At 40.8% G+C, this 23,627-nt stretch overlaps 1 protein-coding gene across 2 annotated transcripts in view; it reads left to right on the top strand.

The window, feature by feature from the left end:
- The window catches only part of LOC124254501 (NAD(P)H-hydrate epimerase-like), a 391,625-nt gene that overhangs the window by 79,840 nt on the left and 288,158 nt on the right, over positions 1-23,627 (top strand). The window lies entirely within an intron of this gene.

Genomic DNA, 23,627 nt, shown 5'->3' with positions numbered 1-23,627 from the left:
CCCGGATTTCGATTCCCAGTTCTGTCAGCACCAGGTTTATTTATTCCCTGATCTGTTGGCTGCAAGTCTATGCATCCATGAATTCCTTGTATTAGAATGCTAGTTTGTAAATAATAAAACAGTAGTCATAAATTACAGAATCATCCATCACCACTTGTCAACGAGATGTACACAGGAAGTAACTCCTCTGGTTCACGTGCCCCCTGGGTAATATCAACTTCTACTATACACGTGTTTTGTGACACAACCTCTGCTTTTGTCAAGGACGTATACCCTGTGTTTGATTCAAATCAAATTGGTTTGAATAATTCAGAATGTCTGGAAACATGAGATCGTTGTCACGGCTGGGTTTATCTGGACGATTTAATGGCCATTATCAGTGTGGCCACTACCAGGATCATTGTGTAGTTTTTGTTGAATATTTATGTCCATCTGTGGTGGGGGTCTGTGTGGCACGGAGCAGATTGGCATCTCTAGATGATCGATACAACTTGTACTGATAGACTTTACAATATGACCTTGTGACATTGATGATACAACTTGTTTGAATTGTCTGATGATACAGCTTGTTTGAATTGTCTAATGTAGCAACTTGTATACATTGTCTGATGATACAACTTGTATACATTGTCTGATGATACAACTTGTATACATTGTCTGATGATACGACTTGTATACTAGGCAAGGGGAATACAACCTTACTCGGGCCTGATAAAACCATGTATTTCCCGAGACACGATGTGATAACTTATATTAGCAAACGCTTTAACCACTGGGCTACCCCCTCGCCCCTTGAGAGTAACGATATTCCAAGTAAGCTGATGTTAAATAAACATCTCCGTCATCCCTTACTTGATGTCACAGGATTACTGATAACAAATTCTCAATAGCTTGACATAAATTCTAGATCGCCTTGGAACTTTCCACAGACAATTGATCAGTTAACTAGACTGGAAAATATCATATTAGCAAGTTGGTGGTGGGTCTCATCACACAGCCTCATTTGATCAGCAAGGAAACTTTTAAGGGACGATAATTGCTCTTTTTCAGGAGTAACATGGATTTAATCGGCAACAATTGTTTCAGAGAATGCTTGAAAATATAACTGATAATTGATTAAATATTCTTTCGCTAGATAAAAATTGCAACATAATATAAATCGTTTCAATATGGGTTATATTTTTTTGTTTGGAGTCTTAGTTTTAATTGAAATAATCAGGTTTTTTTTAGTCTTGAATGCATGATAATCTGTTTATGCAAAGTTATTGATTGTGTCTATTTGATGATGATAAAAATAATGGCTAATTAAAAAGTTACCCACTCTCCGTTACCAATGTGACTTAACTTCAACTGATTCGTGACCTGGGCTCTACACACAAGATCACACATCACCATAAATAGAGAATACTACACGAGGTTTCATTACATACGAATTATACGAAAACGAGTGTCCTTCCTATGGTATCTGACCTTGCTTTCGCTCGGTCAGATACCATAGGAAGGTATAATTCGTGTAATTCGTATGTAATGAGACCGAGTGTGGTATTTTATTTATTACCCACGTCTTACATGCATTAAATTGAGAAAATAGCGTATTTTTGTTATTTTTATGGTTTCAAACCGAAACCAGTGTCATAAAGAGGTTGCGGAAGAGTTTTGCACTGTAGTACAATATTTGCATGACGTCACACTATAATGACGTCACTGCCATGGTAACCGACGTCACGATGCATGTCAGTTGTCATCGCCTCGTACAGCCTCCTACAGTTAACTACTCCGTAGCACCCCGTTTCTTGGTTTGCAGTTGCTTCATTCGGCTAACATCACTGGTGGAAACATTGCGTTTATGTTTTTCGACCGATATAATGTTTCAGTTTGACTCATAATTAAACAGCGACATGGCAACGTTCGCAATGTTTACATTCCCACAATGCATTTAAGTTGTAGAATGAATGAATTCACGTGTTTGTTAAGAATGAAAAAATAGTTACGTCAGAATGTGACCTAATTGAGAGGTCATCGGTTATCCAATCAAATCGTTAGAATCTCAGGTCAAGTCGTTACGACACAGGTCAACGCAATATGACACTCATGTGACGTACGAGATTAGTATGCAACTACCCATACGTTGACCACGTAGGTAATATAATGTTATATATCACTATGTTTATCGGCATATTACGCCAGTTTTACAGTATTAACCTTGATGCTCATGACATTGATCACTGGATTGTTTGGTCCAGATTCATTATTTACAGACTGCCGTCATATGGCTGGAATAATTCTGAGTGTGGCATTAAACAACAAACAAGGAAATGAAATGAGAATTTTCAGTTTCAACGAGCTGCTTCAGCCTATTGAGAGTGATTTCAGATTTGTGGATGCTCCCCTGTGTTTGATGCCCAGAAAATGGGGCCTACAGCATTAGCCTTATTGGTCTATTTTTGAGGGGCGGTTGTTTAGCCTAGTGGTTAAAGTGTTCGCAACTTCAAAGACCCGGGTTTGAGTCCCCATATGGGTACTATATGGGAACCAATTTCTGGTGTCCCCCGCCATGATATTGTCAGAGCGTCTAATTCAGAACAGCCATCGTCCAAATATTTCTAAAGACCACAAACTATGTAGCCAAGCCATGTGAGACTTAATTGTAATTATTAATATGACGCTAGTCTGCATACTTAATCCTTATCACTACCGCTGTGTACATTGTCTTGTCAGCCACCCTGTACCTCTCTGTCACTTCATTATTTACTGTATATGACATTTGAAGCAAGACTAGACAAGACAAAATAGTTTGTTTTTGTGTCACGTGGATGTACATATCAATTAAAATGGCAGTAGTAAAAAATCATAGAATTATACAAACACCAGGCCAGATGGCCAATGAGACATATTAGACAATATGTGCATAAAATGTATAAAATATAAGATTTAAACATGAAAGGAGTATAGCCTAATTGGTCATCCCCTTGGCCGTGTCTGCCATCACATCAACAGGCCCAAGAAAGAGCTATTGTTTCTCTATCCGTCCATTGTTGAGTCTTTGCTTGCCTATTGTTGTCAAAAACTGTATATATGCTTACATCTACATTGTCAAAAGTCCGGTATTCCGACTGTCTGTGTAGGGACGACCGCTCACCTCATTCATGTATACTACAAGTCAACTAAAGAAGTTTGAACTCAACCTATTCTTCATCTTCGTCAACGTAAGAGGGCGGTGGGGTAGCCTAGTGGTTAAAGTGTTGGCTCGTCACGCCGAAGACCCGGGTTCGATTCCCCACCTGGGCACAATGTTTGAAGCCCATTTCTGGTGTCCCCCGCCGTGATATTGCTGGAATATTGCTAAAAGCGGCGTAAAACTAAACTCAGTCAGTCAGTCAGTCGTCAGCGTAATGCTTATAAGTCTAAATTATGAGCTAATTCCTTAGTCGACTGTATGTACGCGTTGACAACATTGTCAGAATATTGCGAAAATCAACGTAAAACTAAACTCACTCATTCACTCAAACTTGTATCTTTTCTTTTTTTGAAATTCAGATATTTAGCTGCAAATATAGATGGTCGCTACGTATTTTTCATTTTTGGAGAAAAATACGAAAATCACATTTTTAACAACCTACCCAGTCAGCTAATAACATGCTATGCCATCCCTGGTGAATTGAGTTTCAAGTTTCTATGATGCCTATCAGAGCAGACAGCTGCTGAATCAAAAGTCCTGATGGCGCACAACCTGTTGAAGAAACATATCACATTCCATAAAATATTCTTCAGTTATTATTCATGTTGATTAAAAAATGTGTACCTATTAGTTTCTGTAATATGGTCTATCGGCACATGGTGACATACCACTCACCTTGACTTTTATTAACATGATTCTCTCAAAATGACTTTTCTTTCATTTTTAAACATTTTGTTACGCCACCTTAACCAATGATGCTTGAACTTGGAACAATTTAGCAGAAACTTATAGAGATTGTTCCCACCATTATTGCCACAGGAACAATTTAGCAGAAACTTACAGAGATTGTTCCCACCAATATTGCCATAGGAACAATTTAGCAGAAACTTACAGAGATTGTTCCAACCAGTATTTTACATTACCTTACATCTTATCTCTCTCACTCACTCACTCACTCATTCTCTCACTCACTCACTCACTCATTCTCTCACTCACTCACTCACTCTTTCTCTCACTCACTCATTCTCTCACTCACACACTCACTCATTCTCTCATTCATTCTCTCACTCACTCATTCTCTCACTGATTCTCTCATTCACACACTCACTCATTCATTCTCTCACTCACTCATTCTCTCACTGATTCTCACACACACTCACTCATTCTCACTCATTCATTCTCTCACTCACTCACTCACTCATTCTCTCACTCATTCTCTCACTCATTCTCTCACTCATTCATTCTCTCACTCACTCATTCTCTCACTCACACACTCACTCATTCTCACTCACTCATTCATTCTCTCTCACTCATTCTCACTCACACTCACTCATTGTCACTCACTCATTCATTCTCTCACTCACTCACTCACTCACTCACTCATTCTCTCACTCACTCATTCTCTCACTCACTCATTCTCTCACTCATTCTCTCACTCATTCTCTCACTCACTCATTCTCTCACTCATTCTCACTCAAAAACTCATTCTCTCACTCACTCACTCACTCACTCACTCACTCACTCACTCACTCATTCTCTCTCTCACTCACTCACCCACTCCGCCTCCAAACTTTGAGACTGTATTCAAGTTCCTGACATTGGAACTAACCCTACCTAGACGACACTGCCTAGTGAATCTTGCATATCTCTCCCCTGCTGTTGGCAAACTGATGAAAGCTTAATGACCTGCTGTCCTGGTGGAGAGATGGTATATCCTCGAATGCATCAAATGTATATCATTGTCATTATCGTCATGGCAACAGGTGCCTAACTGACATGTAATGAATCTTGTAGGGAAGAGGAAGATTATTTAAGATTGCATGTGTCTGATTGGATGTGAAGTTCTCTTCAGTGATGTATTGACAACTTGGTTCCATTGACTATATTGACATTCTCGATGTATTGACGTTCTAGATGTATTAGCTTTCTGGATGTAATGACATTCTTTATGTATTGACATTCCAGTTGTATTGACTTTCTTGGTGTACTGACTTTCTAGATTTATTGAATCTCTAGATGTATTGATGTTCTGGATGTATTGACTTTCTGGATGTATTGAGTTTCTGGGTGTATTGACTTTCTAGATGTATTGATGTTCTGGGTGTATTGACTTTCAAGATGTATTGAGTTTCTGGGTGTATTGACTTTCTGGATGTATTGACTTTCTGGTTGCAGTGACTTTCTGGATGTGTTAACTTAAAGATGTATTGACTTTCTGAATGTGAAATAAATGACTGAAATAATGCTGATGCGAAATTATTTTAACTCACTCACTATTGACTTTCTGAATATGTGACTTTCTGAATATGTTGACTTTCTGACTTCTGGTTGTAATGACTATCTGAACATATTGTTTTTATGGATGTATTGAGATTTGGGATGTATTTACTGTCTATTCTGTTTCTGGATGTATTAACTTTCTGGGTATACTGACTTTCTGGGTGACTATCTCAAGACCAGTTACTTCAGCTTGTAAATCTAACACAACCTCAGCGCTATCAATATGTTATCAATATGTTATCAATATTATGTGTCTTATGGAGAATTGACAAAGTTCTATAACTTCACCTAAATATATATTCTTGAAGGGCATTTAGAAGTGGAATGCATAAGAAAAGCAAGATTAACCAATGTCAACTTCTTTATTCTGAACAACACGATGTTTTGGAGTGTTGCTGTTATTGGCGGTGATGAAGGGTACACCATTAATCTTGCTTTATTTTGACACCATTAATCTTGCTTTTCTTATGTATATTTTGACAATTTCTAGGGACTGGCAGGGCTACAGATAAGGGGCATACAGGCGTAATGTACGCCTCAAAATCAATTAAGTACGACACAATATAAGATTTCAAGCGTATCGTGTACGCACATAAATACCTTTGTACTTCTAACATTTGATTTCCGTGGGTATCGTGCAAATGGAAATATATTTCGGACAAATACTTGTCAAGTTTCTTTTGCGAAACACGATTTGACACATGAGGAAACCCCGACAGTAGGAATCACTTGCGTTGCCATGCAACGATATACGTCACTATTTTTCGATTGGCTAAAAACTACACTGTTCCTAATTATATCCAGTCGGACCTGACATTCCGCGCATCACACGGTCACTCAGTTATTTCTCACGCGACTTCAAATACAAATACATGGTTGGAAATAGTGATCGATGAATCGTCCAGAAAAACCACATCACCAACTCGCTCACACAAAAACATGTCAGTACTCCTTCAAAATTCTCAGTACACCTTCACTTGCAATATGATGTGTAAGTACACTCGCACCCCCAAAAGTTATCTGGAGCCCTGGACTGGCCATGTATAATGAGAAGAGGATCGTGGAATATGTTACATAAAACGGGAAGGGCAGCAACATACGGTACAACCCTGGGACTACATAGTGACAGGCTAATTCCCTCCATGGTATAGCTGGAATATTGCTAAACTGGTCTAAAACCCAACTCACTCACTCACTCCCATCTGTTCTCATCTCATTCATTCTCTTCTCATGTCTTTTCTACTGGACCACCTCTGCGTCATACCAAAACGTTAAAATATGGTACTTGTTGGTCCCTGCCTGGCGCTAGGCATTAATGGGTACAACAAGGACTGGTCGGCTTCGAGTCAGTATAATGTGTCTGAGTGGGGTATCACTACTCACCCCTCCACTATTCAGCAGATCAACAACCTCTATGGTCTGGAGTACTTTGCATGACATTTGAAACCACTGTAATGTCTATATTCCATTCTTTTCCTGCATATTCTTCCTTGTGTGTTGTCCCTTCTAGTCCACCTGGGTCGGTGTGTATTTCCTTGGGATATTGTGCTCCTCCATGCCACTGGGGTCGTCAGTGTCCATATGGGGTCTGTGGTCATGTGTGGTCCATGCATGGGGCCAGGTCCTGTCAGTTGGGGTCCATGGTCCTGGGTCGGCTCCTATATTTGTCTCTGATTATGTCCACTGTTGTGTGTAAGTTGTGTGTGTGTGTCGATTGTGTCCAGTTCTCATTTCGTCATTCGTGTGTGTTCTTTCTCATGGTCATTCCAGTGTCAGTGCTTTCCATTTCGTGCTGTGTCCGTTTTTCTCATGGGATGGGTGTCATGTGTTTCCTGGTTTCTGTCTGGCTGGGGTGTGTCGTGTCTGTTCCTTCTGATTCGGGATTCTTCATGCTTTCCTCTGTCCTGGGACTGTGTGTGTGGTCATGTTGATCCACTCGTTTCCACCTCCATCCTGGTGTGGTCCGTGTGTCATTGTCTGGGTCATCCTGTCCAGTGTGGTGTGTATATATTTGTGTGTGGTTCCTCCATTCTGTGTATGCTGGGTCATATTTTGTGCTGGGTCGTGTCACTCACTCCATATTTTCGTGTTGTGGCTGGTCCCTATCCTCTCACCAGGCACATTTTGTTGGTCACATGTGTCCTTGTTTCGTTTCTGTCTCGATTGGTCCTTCCGTCAAGTGTGTGTGCACTTGTCCACACAGTTGTTCATGTTCGTCCACTAAGTTGTGTGCATTTCCTGGGGTTTTCTGTCTGTGTGTGTCTGGTCAGTCATGGATTCCACAAAGTGTATATCTTATGCTTGGGCCTCACCATACCACAATTTTGTTCTCTTTATTCTTCCAGTTAGTCCATTAGTCCATTCTTCCTCCTTTTCTTCCTCCTTTCCTTCCATCTGTCCTCCTTCAGTGAATCCACCTGTATTTCTTTCTGTCCATTCCATCCATTTCATTCCATCCATCTGTGTCTTCCAGTCCATCCAGATGTGTGTCCATCCATATTTGTCTTCCATATTTCGTCTTCCATCCACTTGACCTCTGTTCTGTCTTGTCCTTCCACCACATCTGTTCCTTCTGTGTCTTGTCCATGTGTCTGTTCGTCTTCCTTCAGTTGTCCTTCCTGTGTCCTGTTGTCTTCCATCCTTCCACCACATCTGTTCGTCTTCCATCCTTCCGTGTCTGTGTTCGTCTTGTCCTTCCATCTGTTCGTCTTCCTTCCATCCTGTGTTCTCTTCCATGTCTGTTCCTCTTCCATCCTTCTGTTGTCTTCCATCCTTCTGTCCGTTCCATCTTCCTTCCATCTGTCTGTCCTTCCGTTGTCTTCCATTCCAGTTCGGTCTTCCTTCTGTCTTCCTTCCACATTCGTCTTGTCAGTTCTTCCTTCGTCCTCCATCCATCTGTTCTGTTCGTCTTGTCCTTCTGTGTCTTCCATCTGTTCGTCTTCCATCCTTCTGTTCTTCCTGTGTCTTGTCCATGTCTGTTCCTTCCATCCTTCCATTCGGTCGTCTTCCGTCCTTCCATCCATCTGTGTCTTCCATCCTTGTCTTCATCCATCTGTTCTTCCCATCCTTGGGAGGCCATCCTGTGTCTTCCATCCTTCCACCATCTGTTCCTTCCATCCTTCCTCCGTCCTGTTGGTCTTCCATCCATTCTTCCCATCCTTCCATGTCTGATTGGATCTTCCCCGTGGCCATCCGTTCGTCTTCCCATCCTCCTTTTTCCACCCATCCCTTCGCTCTTCCATCCTTCTCACTCCATCTGTTCAGATCTTCCCCATCCTTCCACCCATCTGTCTCGATCTTCCTATCCTTTTTCCACCCATCTGTTCATCTTCCCATCCTTCCAACCCATCTGTTGGATCTTCCCATCCTTCCCACTCCATCTGTTAGATCTTCCCCATCCTTTTCACCCATCTGTTCATCTTCCCCATCCTTCTTCACCCATCTGTTTGTCTCTCCCATCCTTCCACCCATCTGTTCGCTCTTCCCATCCTTCTTCGGAACCATCTGTTCATCTTCCCATCCTTCCACCCATCTGTTCGTCTTCCCATCCTTCCACCCATCTGTTCATCTTCCCATCCTTCAACCCATCTGTTCATCTTCCCATCCTTCACCCATCTGTTCTCTTCCCATCCATCCTTCACCCATCTGTTCATCTTCCCATCCTTTCCACCCATCTGTTCATCTTCCTCCCATCCTTTCCACCCATCTGTTCATCTTCCCATCCTTTTCCATCCTGACTTCCATCTGTTCATATCTTCCCCATCCTTCCACCCATCTGTTCATTTCCATCTTCCCATCCTTCCACCCATCTGTTCCGCTCTTCCCATCCTTCCACCCATCTGTTCATCTTCTCCCATCCTTCCACCCATCTGTTCGTCTTCCTTCCACCCATCTCCTTCCACCCATCTTTCCCTTCCCATCCTTCCACCCATCTGTTATCTCTTCTATCCATCCATCCACCCATCTGTTCTTCCCATCCTTCCACCCATCTGTTCATCTTCCCATCCTTTGACCCATCACCTGTTCATCTTCCCATCCTTCCACCTGTTCATCTTTCATCTTCCATCCTTCCACCCATTCTGTTCGTCTTCCCATCCTTTTCCATCCATCTGTTCGTCTTCCCATCCTTTTTCCATCCATCTTTGTTCGTCTTCCCATCCTTCCACCCATCTGTTCATCTTCCCATCCTTCCATCCATCTGTTCATCTTCCCATCCATCCACCCATCTATTTATCTTCTCCTTCTATCCTTCCACCCATCTGTTTGTCTTCCCATCCTTCTCCACCCATCTGTTTCCTCTTCCCATCCTTCCACCCATCTGTTCGGCCATCTTCCCCATCCTTCCACCCCATCTGTTCATCCCATCCTTCCACCCATCTGTTTGTCTTCCACCCATCTGTTTGTCTTCCACCCATCTGTTCGTCTTCCCATCCTTTCCACTTTATCTGTTCATCTTCTTCCATCCTTTCCATCCATCTGTTCGTCTTCCCATCCATCCACCCATCTGTTCGTCTTCCCATCCTTCCACCCATCTGTTCGTCTTCCCATCCTTCCACCCATCTGTTCTGTCTTCCCATCCATCCACCCATCTGTTTGTCTTCCCATCCTTCCACCCATCTGTTCATCTTCCCATCCTTCCACCCATCTGTTCGTCTTCCCATCCTTCCACCCATCTGTTCATCTTCCCATCCTTCCACCCATCTGTTCATCTTCCCATCCTTCCACCCATCTGTTCATCTTCCATCCTTCCACCCATCTGTTCGTCTTCCCAATCCATCCATCCAACTGTTCGTCTGCCCATCCATCCATCCATCCATCTGTTCCTGCCTTCCCATCCTTCCACCCATCTGTTCGTCTTCCCATCCTTCCATCCATCTGTTCGTCTTCCCATCCTTCCACCCATCTGTTTGTCTTCCCATCCTTCCACCCATCTGTTCATCTTCCCATCCTTCCACCCATCTGTTCGTCTTCCCATCCTTCCACCCATCTGTTCGTCCTCTTCCCATCCATCCACCCATCTGTTTGTCTTCCCATCCTTCCACCCATCTGTTCATCTTCCCCATCCTTCCACCTTCATCTGTTCGTCTTCCCATCCTTCCACCCATCTGTTCTTCTTCCCATCCTTCCATCCATCTGTTCGTCTTCCCATCCTTCCACCCATCTGTTCGTCTTCCCATCCTTCCACCCATCTGTTCGTCTTCCCATCCTTCCACCCATCTGTTCGTCTTCCCATCCTTCCACCCATCTGTTCGTCTTCCCATCCTTCCATCCATCTTTCATCCATCCATCCTTTTCCTCATCCTGTCCACCCTTCTATCCATCCTTCTTACCATGTTTTTGTTCATCCTACCCCACTTTGACTTCTATGGCAACATTTTCTTCAGAAACTTCTCGACATGCAATGATGACATTTTTCTCAGAAATCGATAAAAATACAAGTATGAAGCTAACAAGGATTATCAAACAATAAATATGTCAATAGAATGTTAAAATCCAGCATCAAATATTCATGTGCTTCAAATTATGGCCATTGTTTGATATGTTCAACATTTTGAATGATAAATCATGCCCTTCAGTTTGAAACCCCCAGGAAATATCAATATTGAGTTATGGCCCTTGCGTTTTCTCGGAATTCACTCAAAATATATGACATTTGGAATACATCATTAATCTAATCAGATGTCAAAACTTTGGAAAACAACATCAAATATGGATTGTTTGTTCTTGTTAAAAACACTTTTTCCTTATCCTGACTCATGCTCTTTTTGCTTGTCTTCTTCTTCTTGCGAACATAGTGGAACACTTGTATCTCCCTAATTGAAGCTCCCTTCAATTTAAAATCACTAATTAGTATTCACCACGAGTTACCTCCCTTTCCACAAGCGGGGAGCGAGCCACCTCTACCCATGTGCCTCACTCTCTCCTTCTTAGCCCAGTGAGCTGGGCGTGAGGCGCCTGTGTCTCCGACACACTATATCCTTTGATTATATTTAGTTAGTTACCTCGTTATAGACATCTATAGAGGTTTAGCTAGTATCCTTCAACGATTATATATTGATATTTAGTCGTTTTCTACAGTTTATTCACGGGGCCCGTGTTTGTTTCAGTGGATTCGTTGATGAAAATTCTGTACTATTGCAGATTCGTTTTTATGCTGCTGCTGATCCACCTTTAATATGATGTGCGGTAGCCATGTTTATTATATTCACATTGCAGTTCGCGGTACTAATTTATCAATTCTACCTCTTTATTAATATTTACTGCGTTTGGCGCGCTTTGGCAGATAGATGTCGTATGCAGAGTCTAGTATGACTGATACGGGAACCCTAAGCCAGTCTACTGCTGTTGGCCGACTCCCCTCCCGTGTGGTGTTCGCTAGAGTGGTGGAGAGGTGTGGGGCGTAGTCCGCCATCTCAAGAAGCATTCTGCTTCCCCAGACATCCCATCGTCGCAGCAGAAGACTAGAGGGTTTTCTACTACATCTCAACAACCGAGACCGTTCCCATCGAAGTTTGGGCCTGTATGATGATCAGCCCGGTCATCATGCGGATGTACATCAAAGATTGACCGATGTCGGCACAGATCAGCATGCAGCCTGATGTACCAAGCGCAGATATCGCGATGATCGTCCTGAGGGTCCCATCATTACCAACACTCAGCGCGGGCGTCGCGCACCCAGGGCAGCGTCGACCTCTGAGGAAAATCAGCGAAGTCTACTAGGACTTTCTCAGCGAGATTGTTCCAGCCGATGACCTGGACCTCTCGATGATCAGCTGATCATCATACCCGGCGTCGCACACAAGAAGCGACCGGGGACAGCTACAGCGACATCAGCAGAGATCACCATGCAGCCTGATGCCTCTACACTGATGTCGGACGATTTTCGGTGGACCCCTCCATTAACACGCGCCAGATAAAGCACCGGCGACCTGCGTGCGCAGACCATCCCAGAAGACATGATCGACAAATTATGAACATCATGGAGGACCAATATCTCGCGGTAGCAGGGTCGAGCAACCAGCGAAGGCTCCAGCGTGAACAACACCCCAGAGGCACCCCGTCAGCGTAGCAGCCAGGGCGATGTCACCTTCGCGAAGGAAGTCCGCGGACCACCTTGGCGAAGGACCTAGATGTACAGCCTTGCGAAGGCCTTAGCGAAGCGGAAAGGACCTAGATGTACAGCCTTGGCGAAGGCGGAAAGAACCTAAATGTACAGCCTTGGCGAAGGACTTAGCGAAGGCAGGATAGAATCATCACCTTATGCGGTTTCATCCCTAGATGTGGACTCGGACCATCAGACATCACGGAAGCCTTCGCGAAGGTCATATCGTCGTTCCCCGGACGGGCGCAGAGGAAGCTTCCAGCGAAGGCATCTTGCGAGACACCTGAATCAGATCATCATCATCTAGAAGGACATCGAGGGACTATACAAGGCTTGCGAAAACTATCAGCGTTCCCCTCACAAGTCTCGAGAAGATCAACCCATAGACAAGTTGATCATCGATATCAAGTATAAGAACTACAATGCATATATTGGTTCTGTTGAATCCATGGCGAGGCGTATGTTAAGCTGGCCTAAATAGATCTAGAGCGATCAATTAGACACTTATCACCAGACTTAGTAACCGACTTCTGAATATGATAAGATGATCCATGCGCGACCATACTTAGGCAAGCGCCGCCCGATCCACATCCTGTTAAACACAGAGGCTGTTCACGAAACAAAGCTCATATATATATTTATATATATATATATATATATATATACTAATCGGGCTTTGACTTCGACACCTTAGCGATGGTCGCGAAGGCTAAGTAACTCAAGTCTACTTCACCCAGAAGATCTAGAAGGGATACTTGAGAACTTGCGAAGTCTCAGCGTTCACCGAGGAAGTCTCCTCAAAGGTTTCCATATACTAGCCACTTTCGTCATATATAGCTACTTTCGTCAGTCCGTTCAAGGCGTCGCATAAGTTGATTATCAACTGTATGCCAGATGCGATCTATAAGCCTCTGCGAAGATAATTGCTCAGGCTATTTACAACACAGAGCGTCGCTGTATTATTAGTCAGCGACATTTCATAGATCTTCACAGAAATCAACTATTCATATAAATTGCTAATATACAATCCCGGACGGCGATCACGATTATCTACATGCGTGACCATTACGCATATCTGCAGACAATTCAATATCGAAATTGAACAGCAGCCTTGTTACAGCGAGTATAACTCTTAATGCGTCAAAGTTTCTGAGAAGAAATATGTACAACAAGTTCAGCGTTAATTCTACAATTATGGCGATACATTCATGTATACAGTCTACAAGCTCACAACTTGCAAGTTGTTTATACCCTTATATATAAGGAAGTGAATTATATTCAAAACTGAAATTACTTTCCGACAACCAGGAAAATAACCTACCCAGCATAAAATTACAGGCGAGATATTTGGCGGAGGTTTTCAGCGGTTACCATTAACCCTCGAAACCGTGGTCACTCGGATAACCGGGGAAGCTACGGTGAAGACCGGCGTTTATGCTAATATCAGCGGCGACAAGAATTTATTCAAGGTGGGTTTTTCCGCTACACGGTGACATCACAGGCGGGTATTATACAGAATCAAAATGCCTTGTTCTGATTGGACGCGAGGGACAACGACCTACACAGAGGTCGATCTCTATTCACAGTTCAAGACTTACGTCACAAGTGACAACTATATATCAGTGAGCGAGCAAGCCTCATTACAGTCCAGTTAACCTGAACATTCATGATTAGACTGCCTTTCTTCAAGATAGAGACCTCCCTGTCAAGTTAAGGCGAGGGATGCGGCAGTCAGGCGATTTTACATAAAGTTCAGCGAGGACAGACACACCTGGTTGTGCACCTACATCGTCAAAGGACTTAGGCGAATTACCTAGGCGAAGATACAAGTGGATCTAAATCCACAGCGTTTCAGACTACAGCTGAATTTCATCAGCGACTAACACAACTAGATGGTTAGTAAACCTACTAAACTTCTGTTTGGAGAATAAGCGGAAATTTCCGCCCAACCTGGGGATATGAATATAGTGCTCCAACACCTCACAAGTGAGGTTTATGAACAACGCCTGGATGACATACTTGGACCCCATGATACGATGATTCTATCAAGATGGCCAGCAAGAGCACTGTAAATTTATCTCCACCAAACCAAACAGGAGTAAAAATGCAACAGATTATTTCCTCTATCATCAACTTACGCAGAGAGAAGTCTCATGTACTATATCTCCATTTGGATCAGAACTGTCATACTACGTGCATATGCGGATGGACCTATTCCGACCCTCCATGAGCTTAATACTCATGATATTATAAGCTAACTTCTACAATTGTTCCACACAAATGTGATTGAAATATTGGAGGGTTTATTTCTGGAGATCCGATATGGTGGTTGCAAACCATTATCTGAGAGATATCACCACGAGGGCGTCTCAGGTATACACCAATTCGATCCCATGGTCCTCGCACAACAGCTGACAGTTCCTCGGAGAAGATAAGTCAATCTAACAGATTTTTACTTATCTTATAACAATACTAAATAGCTTCATGCTATATATAATTTACTTAAGTTCCTTTTATCATCACAGTACTATGATTATTACATCATACAATATATAAGTTAACAACTCTACAGAGTTTGTTATTATATATATTTACCTTAAGTTATTCATATCTTAAGAGTAATATTATGGTTACATGATAAATGCATCAGCTAACAAACTCTACAGAGTTTTTGGCTATTTTATACATAGCTTAAGTTAATTAAGCTAACAAACTCTGAGTTTTACTATTATATAGGTAACTTAAGCTAATTATACCTTAAGCATAGTACTATACTCATATTATTAAAATATATTGGCTAACAAACTCTAAGGAGTTTTGCTATTATATAGGTAGCTTAAGCTTATTCATATCTTAAGCTTAGTACTATGTTTATATCATATAAGTAGATTAGCTAACAAACTCTAAAGAGTTTTTTGCTATTTGGCTTAAAGTATCATCATATTTCTAAGCAATATGGTTATATTATAACATGTATTAGCTAACAAACTCTACAGAGTTTTAGCTATTATATATGTAACTTAAGCTTATTCATATCTTAAAGCAGTACTATGTTTATATCATATAGGTATATTAGCTATCAAAACTCTAAAGAGGGTTTTGCTATTATATATTTAAACTTAAGTTTCATCATATTTTAAGCTTTATAGTTACATTATAACATGTATTAGCTAACAAACTCTCTGACGGAGTTCTTGCTATTATATATGTAGCTTAAGTTTTCCTTCATAAGCTCAATACTAGGTTTATATCATAGCTAACAAACTCTAAAGGGTTGTTTTAAGCTATTATACAATTAGCTTAAGTTTTCATCATATCTTAAGCAGTATGGTTTACATTATAAAGGTATTAGCTAACAAAACTTCGTGAGGAGTTTGTTATTATATATATATAGCTTAAGTTTCATCATAACTTAAGCTCAGTACTATAAGCTTAGTACTATGGTTACACTATAAACATATTAGCTAATAAACTCTACAGAGTTTTTGGCTATTATATATGTAGCTTAAGTTAATAATATCTTAAGCACAATACTATACTCATATTGTAAAATATATTAGCTAACAAACTCTCTGGGAGTTCTGCTATTATATATGTTGCTTAAGTTCATTATATCTTAAGCACACTACTATACTCATATTGTAAAATATATTAGCTAACAAACTCTCACGGTTTTGCTATTATATATGTAGCTTAAGTTAATTATATCTTAAGCACACTACTATACTCATATTGTAAAAATATATTAGCTAACAAAACCCTACAGAGTTTTGCTATATATATGTAGCTTAAGTTAATTATATCTTAAGCTCAGTACTATACTAATATTATAAATATATATTAGCTAACAAACTCTACAGAGTTTGGCTATTATATATGTAGCTTAAGTTAATTATAGCTTAAGCACAGTACTATACTCATATTATAAAAATATATTAGCTAACAAACTCTACAGAGTTTGGCTATTATATATGTAGCTTAAGTTAATTATAGCTTAAGCACAGTACTATACTCATATTATAAAATATATTAGCTAACAAACTCTACAGAGTTTTGCTATTATATATGTAGCTAAAGCTTATTCATATCTTAAGCTCAGCATTATATCTATATCATATAAGTATATTAACTAACAAACTCTAAAGAGTTTGCTATTATATAATTAGCTTAAGTTTAATCATATCTTAAGCTTAGTACTATGTTATATCTTAAAGTATTTTAGCTAACAAACTCTAAGGAGTTTATACTAGCATATTAACAAGCTTAAGTCTATTAGTCTTAAGCATTGTATTAATGTTATATATACTTTATCATAATAAGTACATGGTAATAACCTTTTATATGGCAGCTGATAAGTTAGCAGCAGGAATTCATCAATTCAGTGCCTTTATGAAGTTCCCATAGGGTTATTACAATCATCACAGTTCAAATCACTAATTATTAAAAATCCAAAGTATTAGATATTCCCACCTCCGTTCCGTTAGGATGCTACAAACAAAAGAGCATGAGTCAGGATAAGGAAAAAATATGTAATTTTGGAGTAAAATTGATATTTTATACTTATCCTGACTCATGAGGTCAGCCCTCCCATCCTCCCAAATAACACTTTGGATTTCCCTGTAAATTCAAATGTTGGGCTCAGTATATGAGGAGAGAGTGAGGCACATGGGTAGAGGTGGCCCTCGTTCAGCTTGTGGAAAGGAGGTAACTTCGTGGTGAATACTAATTAGTGATTTTAAATTGAAGGGAGCTTCAATTAGGGAGATACAAGTGTTCCACTATGTTAGCAAGAAGAAGAAGAAGACAAGCAAAAGAGCATGAGTCAGGATAAGTATAAAATATCAATTTTACTCCAAAAATTACATTTTTACATTACGCCTGTACGCCCCTTATCTGTAGCCCTGCATGTTCATCTTACATGTGACCGACGTCAGTTGTCTTTATGTTTGGTCTCTCCATCACACCCCGTCATTGGGGCTGTTTTATACCTTGACTACTGATCCGTGATCCGGGTTACAACTGATCTTCAGCCACCCACGCTTGTCCATCCTCGATATCTCCAGGGTATACGTTACGATCACTCTCCACTATACCCTGAATGCATCCACGCCTTGGCCCGATAATTATATTACCTCCCTTTGCTGGCTCCTCATTCTCACAGTAGCCAATCAGCTAAGCCGCCGTTACATCAGAGCTTGCCAGTGTCAACAGCTTGACAGCGGTCGCAGTCGCGAAGGTTTGTTCGCAGTACCACTCAGATTTGAGAAATAATACAAACAAATTGACAGATCTGAAACTTTACAAAACATGTAAAAGAACTCCTTCCACATCTTCAGAGTGCACTCTGCATCTATTGTGTTGCCAAGTTTAAACGGTTAGGTAATTTAAGAAGGGAAAGTGAGTTTTGACTGGTTCGCTCAACTTCATAGCGTAGACACCTGATTGGATAAAAAGCCAGGCAAGGGAGGTAATAAAATCAACATAAAAAGCCGTGGATGCATCCAGGGTATAGTGCAGAGTGATCGCAATAGCGTCAACTTGCTGACTTGATTGACACGTAATTGTATCCCAGCTGCGTACACCAATACTCATGCTGGTAATCACTGGATTGTCTGGTCCAGACTTGATTATTTACCGACCGTCACCATACAGCTGGAATATTGCTGACTGCGGTGTAAAACAACAACAAACAAACAAACAAACAAAGTGCCCAGTTTATCGCTGGATTACATACACGTCCAGGTGTCTGTTAATGTGACCATCAAAGCCTCCAGGTGGAACTGGCAGAACACTTGAACGCTCTCCCAGAATTCCTCTCCCCGGATCATGTTTGTTGTAAATTTTCTTTGAGAAAAAATCACATGGCTTCGGATATATCCTGCCAGATTAAAGGCAGGGTTCCTCATCTTGTTGTTCTGCTTCTACAACCCTTTGCACAGCTTTAGCACAGTGAGATGAAACAGAGGTTGTAGAGGCAGGTATTTAGACAGAGGGGGTAATGTAGAGGCAGGTATTTAGACAGAGCGGGATGTAGAGGCAGGTATTTAGACAGAGGGGGTTGTAGAGACAGGTATTTAGACAGAGGGGGATGTAGAGGCAGGTATTTAGACAGAGGGTTGTAGAGGCAGGTATTTAGACAGAGGGGTTGTAGAGACAGGTATTTAGACAGAGGGGGTTGTAGAGGCAGGTATTTAGACAGAGGGGTTGTAGAGGCAGGTATTTAGACAGAGGGGGTTGTAGAGGCAGGTATTTAGACAGAGGGGGTTGTAGAGGCAGGTATTTAGACAGAGGGGGATGTAGAGGCAGGTATTTAGACAGAGCGGGATGTAGAGGCAGGTATTTAGACAGAGGGGTTGTAGAGGCAGGTATTTAGACAGAGGGGGTTGTAGAGGCAGGTTTTTAGACAGAGGGGTTGTAGAGGCAGGTATTTAGACAGAGGGGTTGTAGAGGCAGGTATTTCGACAGAGGGGTTGTAGAGACAGGTATTTAGACAGAGGGGGTTGTAGAAGCAGGTTTTTAGACAGAGGGGGTTGTAGACAGGTATTTAGACCGAGGGGGTTGTAGAGGCAGGTATTTAGACAGAGGGGGTTATAGAGGCAGGTATTTAGACCGAGGGGGTTGTAGAGGCAGGTATTTAGACAGAGGGGTTGTAGAGGCAGGTATTTAGACAGAGGGGGTTGTAGAGGCAGGTATTTAGTCAGAGGGGATGTAGAGGCAGGTATTTAGACAGAGCGGGGTTGTAGAGGCAGGTATTTAGACAGAGGGGTTGTAGAGGCAGGTATTTAGACAGAAGGGGATGTAGAGGCAGGTATTTAGACAGAGGGGGGATGTAGAGGCAGGTATTTAGACAGAGGGGTTGTAGAGGCAGGTATTTAGACAGAGGGGTTGTAGAGACAGGTATTTAGACAGAGCGGGATGTAGAGGCAGGTATTTAGACAGAGGGGTTGTAGAGGCAGGTATTTAGACAGAGGGGGTTGTAGAGGCAGGTATTTAGACAGAGGGGGTTGTAGAGGCAGGTATTTAGACAGGCGACTTAGGAGGATGTAGAGGCAGGTATTGAGACAGAGGGACTTAGGGGGGGATTGTAGAGGCAGATATTTAGACAGAAGGGGTTGTAGAGGCAGGTATTTAGACAGAGGGGTTGTAGAGGCAGGTATTTAGATAGAAGCGGGATGTAGAGGCAGGTATTTAGACAGAGGGTTGTAGAGGCAGGTATTTAGACAGAGGGTTGTAGAGACAGGTATTTAGACAGAGGGGTTGTAGAGGCAGGTATTTAGACAGAGGACTTAGGGGGTTGTAGAGGCAGGTATTGAGACAGAGGATTTACGGGGTTGTAGAGGCAGGTATTTAGACAGAAGGGGTTGTAGAGGCAGGTATTTAGACAGAGGGGGTTGTAGAGGCAGGTATTTAGACAGAGGGGATTGTAGAGGCTGGTATTTAGACACAGGGGATTCTAGAGGCAGGTATTTAGACATAGGATTTACGGGGTTGTAGAGGCAGGTATTTAGACAGAAGGGGTTGTAGAGGCAGGTATTTAGACAGAGGGGGTTGTAGAGGCAGGTATTTAGACAGAGGAGGTTGTAGAGGCAGGTATTTAGACAGAGGACTTAAGGGGTTGTAGAGGCAGGTATTTAGACAGAGGACTTAGGGGGTTGTAGAGGCAGGTATTTAGACAGAGGACTTAATGGGGTTGTAGAGGCAGGTATTGAGACAGGGGACTTTGTCTACACTGACTGGATACAGAGGTTGTACACGTGTTGGATTTATTTTGCTTGGGCAAGTGGTAGATGAAACTTTTTGTCTGCTTTTGTTAGTTGTTTAACATCAGATTCTGCACTTTTGAGCTAAATGGTGGACCTCTGTAAATAATCAAGTCTGGACCAGATGATGATGATGATACTCAGAGGACAACGGTCCGTAAATAATTGAACCTGCACCAAATGATGATGATGATCATAGTTGAAGAAGCAGGTTTTAAGCAGTGATGATTGTGATGATAATGATGATGATTGTGATTATGATGATTGTGATTGTGATTGTGATGATGATTGTGATTTTGATTGTGATGATGATTGTGATAAAGCGTGATGATGGTTGTGATGATGATTATGATGATGGATTGTGATGATAATTGTGATGATTTATCTTGATTGTGGATGATGATTGTGTATGATGATTGTGATAAGTGGATGATGATTGTGATGATGATGATTTGTGATGATGGTGATGATGATGATGGTGATGATGATGATGATGATGATTGATGATAAGATGGTGATGATGATGATTGCAGATGATGATTGTGATGATAATGATGATTGTATGATGATGGTGATGATGATTGTGATGCGTGATGATGATTAATTGGTGATGATGATAATAGTGATGATGATTGTGATGATGGTGATGATGATGGTGATGTGATGATGATTATAGTGATGATGTGATGATGATGATGATGATGATTGTGATAAGTGTGATGATGATTGTGATGATGCGTGATGATGATAATGATGATGATGATGGTGATGATGATAGTGATGATGATTGTGATGATGATGATGATGATGATGATGATGATGATAAGTGATGATGATGTGATGATGATGTGATGATAGTGATGATGATGATGATGATGATGATGATTGTGATGATGATGATGATGATGATGATGATGATGATGATGATGATGGTGATGATGATGGTGATGATGATGATGATGATGATGATGATGATGATGATGATGATGATGATGATGATGATGATGATGATGATGATGATGTGATGATGATAGTGATGATGATAATGATGATGATGATGGTGATGATGATGATGATGATGATGATGGTGTGATGATGATTGTGATGATGATTGTGATGATGATGATGTGATAATGCATGATGATGATTGTGATAAGCGTGATGATGATAATAGTAATGATGATGGTGGTGATGATGATTGTGATGATGATTGTGATGATGATTGTGATGATGATGATGATGATGATTGTGATGATTGTGATGATGATTGTGATGATGGTGATGATTGTGATAATGATGATGATGATGATGGTGATGATGATAATAGTGATGATGATTGTGATGATGATGATGATGGTGAGCATGACTTGAAGATGATGACAGGATGAATTCAATCTTCATTTATAATGATGGATGACAATGTTATGATGATGAAATGGTGATGAGATGATGATTGTGATGATGATGATGATGATGATGATGATGATGATGATGATGATAAACAATTTTAAAAACTGTTGATAAGTCTATGTTCATGAGAAGCTCACATGTTGTAGTTTCAAAAACAACACCTATTCCAAATGTCTTTTTGAAAGCATATTTTCCTGTGACAGTATCAATTTTCACATTTAATCTAGTTCTCATACAAACACCACTCTACACGACAAAGTAAAAGCTAAGTCGAGTTTTTAGCCGGATTGCCATCAGACTAATGTAATTTTACCTCCAGCTAATCACAATGATAAACAGCTTACTGAAACCGAACTGAACATCCATCAGTGGTGATAATGCATAAGGTTGTAGGAAACGAGATACAAAAGATCCATTTCAATGCTAAATGTTAAATTTTTTGTAACATTACTTGAACACAGAAACTGAAATGAATGAACTTACTTAAAGAGTATCTTCTGTACACATCCTTTCAAACCTCTGTCAGTATCTCAAACAGCGAGGTTAAAAGTTGTTGTTTTTTGCTCCGAAAAAAATGTTTAAAACCTGAATTCAGTGAAAACAAATATTTATTTCCATGCCGATGGGGAATGCTGGTGATTCTGTGCTTGGAGTCTTAGACAAACAGTCCTGTCCTGGTGATGGAAGATTATTTCGGGTGATGTGTTGGATGAAGAAGCTGATAACGCGTGATTTACTTCATCATCAATAACACCGGCACTGACGAATTTGAAAGAGATGGAGATTTTGTGATATCAGCTTTTTAAAGTCAAGAATTGAAATGTTGGTACTGCCTGAATGCAGAGAGGTGAAAGTGTCCGGTTTTGTTATTCAATTAATTTAATTGTGGTAAAGTGTAAGATGGGTGGCTGAGTGGGATAGATTGTTTGTGGCTGGTTTTTGTTTATTTGGGGGGGGGGGGCATCACAGGTGTCGAGGGTTGTTCTACAGTTGTGATTATGAAAATATAAACATGATGATAGTGATGATAATATTCATGATGATGAAAATAGTAACAATCCTTGAAACAAGAATAAACGGCATTTACAAAATAATTAGTTTATTTTACAACTGATTTTTTCAACTGGTGCGATTGTCTTATCTGTGAAGAACTGGGAGTGTTTAACAATATATTTGAATACTTGAATGAAGTAGGAATTCAATACTGCAAAACATTGGATGCTTAAAGTTGAAATGGAGAAGATAAGGCATCATATATCATCAAAGACATACTTATTTAAATTCCTGAAGATGGAGATGAAGGTCTTTTTTAGATTACCGTGTTGGTCTGCGTGGCCAACAGGGAGAAGTTCAAGTGTTTGAGTTCATCTTGTTTGTACGTTGCTGATCTCTTGTTCAAGAGAAATATATGGAGGCCGGTTCAGAGAATCGATGATGATGATGATGATGATGATGATGATGATGATGATGATGATGACGACAATGACGATGATGATGATGATGATGATGATGGTGATGATGACGATGATGATGTCAGTGATGATGATGATGACGATGATGGTGGTGATGGTGATGGTGTTTATAATGATGATTCTTATTATGACAGTAGGGGTCTTGGTAGCAGCGGAGATGAAGATGAAGATGATGATGATGATGATGATGATGATGATGATGATGATGACTGTCATTTACGTTTGGTTATGATTATGTACAGTATCAGATCGACATGGTGGGACTTGAGCCCATGATAATAATTTTATTAAAAACAACAATGAAAATCATACAAAAATTCATAAATACTATACTACTACTACTTCTACAACAACTACTACTGCTGCGACTATTACTACAACTGCTACTACTACTACGATTACTACCACAAGCGACAATGAAAATC

Source organism: Haliotis rubra, unplaced genomic scaffold (assembly GCF_003918875.1).
Source record: "Haliotis rubra isolate DU_JTF1 unplaced genomic scaffold, ASM391887v1 Scf573, whole genome shotgun sequence".
In the NCBI taxonomy this organism is placed as follows: Eukaryota; Metazoa; Mollusca; class Gastropoda; order Lepetellida; family Haliotidae; genus Haliotis; species Haliotis rubra.
The sequence above is the reverse complement of the archived record's forward strand: the minus strand, read 5'-3'. Positions and strand labels throughout refer to the sequence as shown.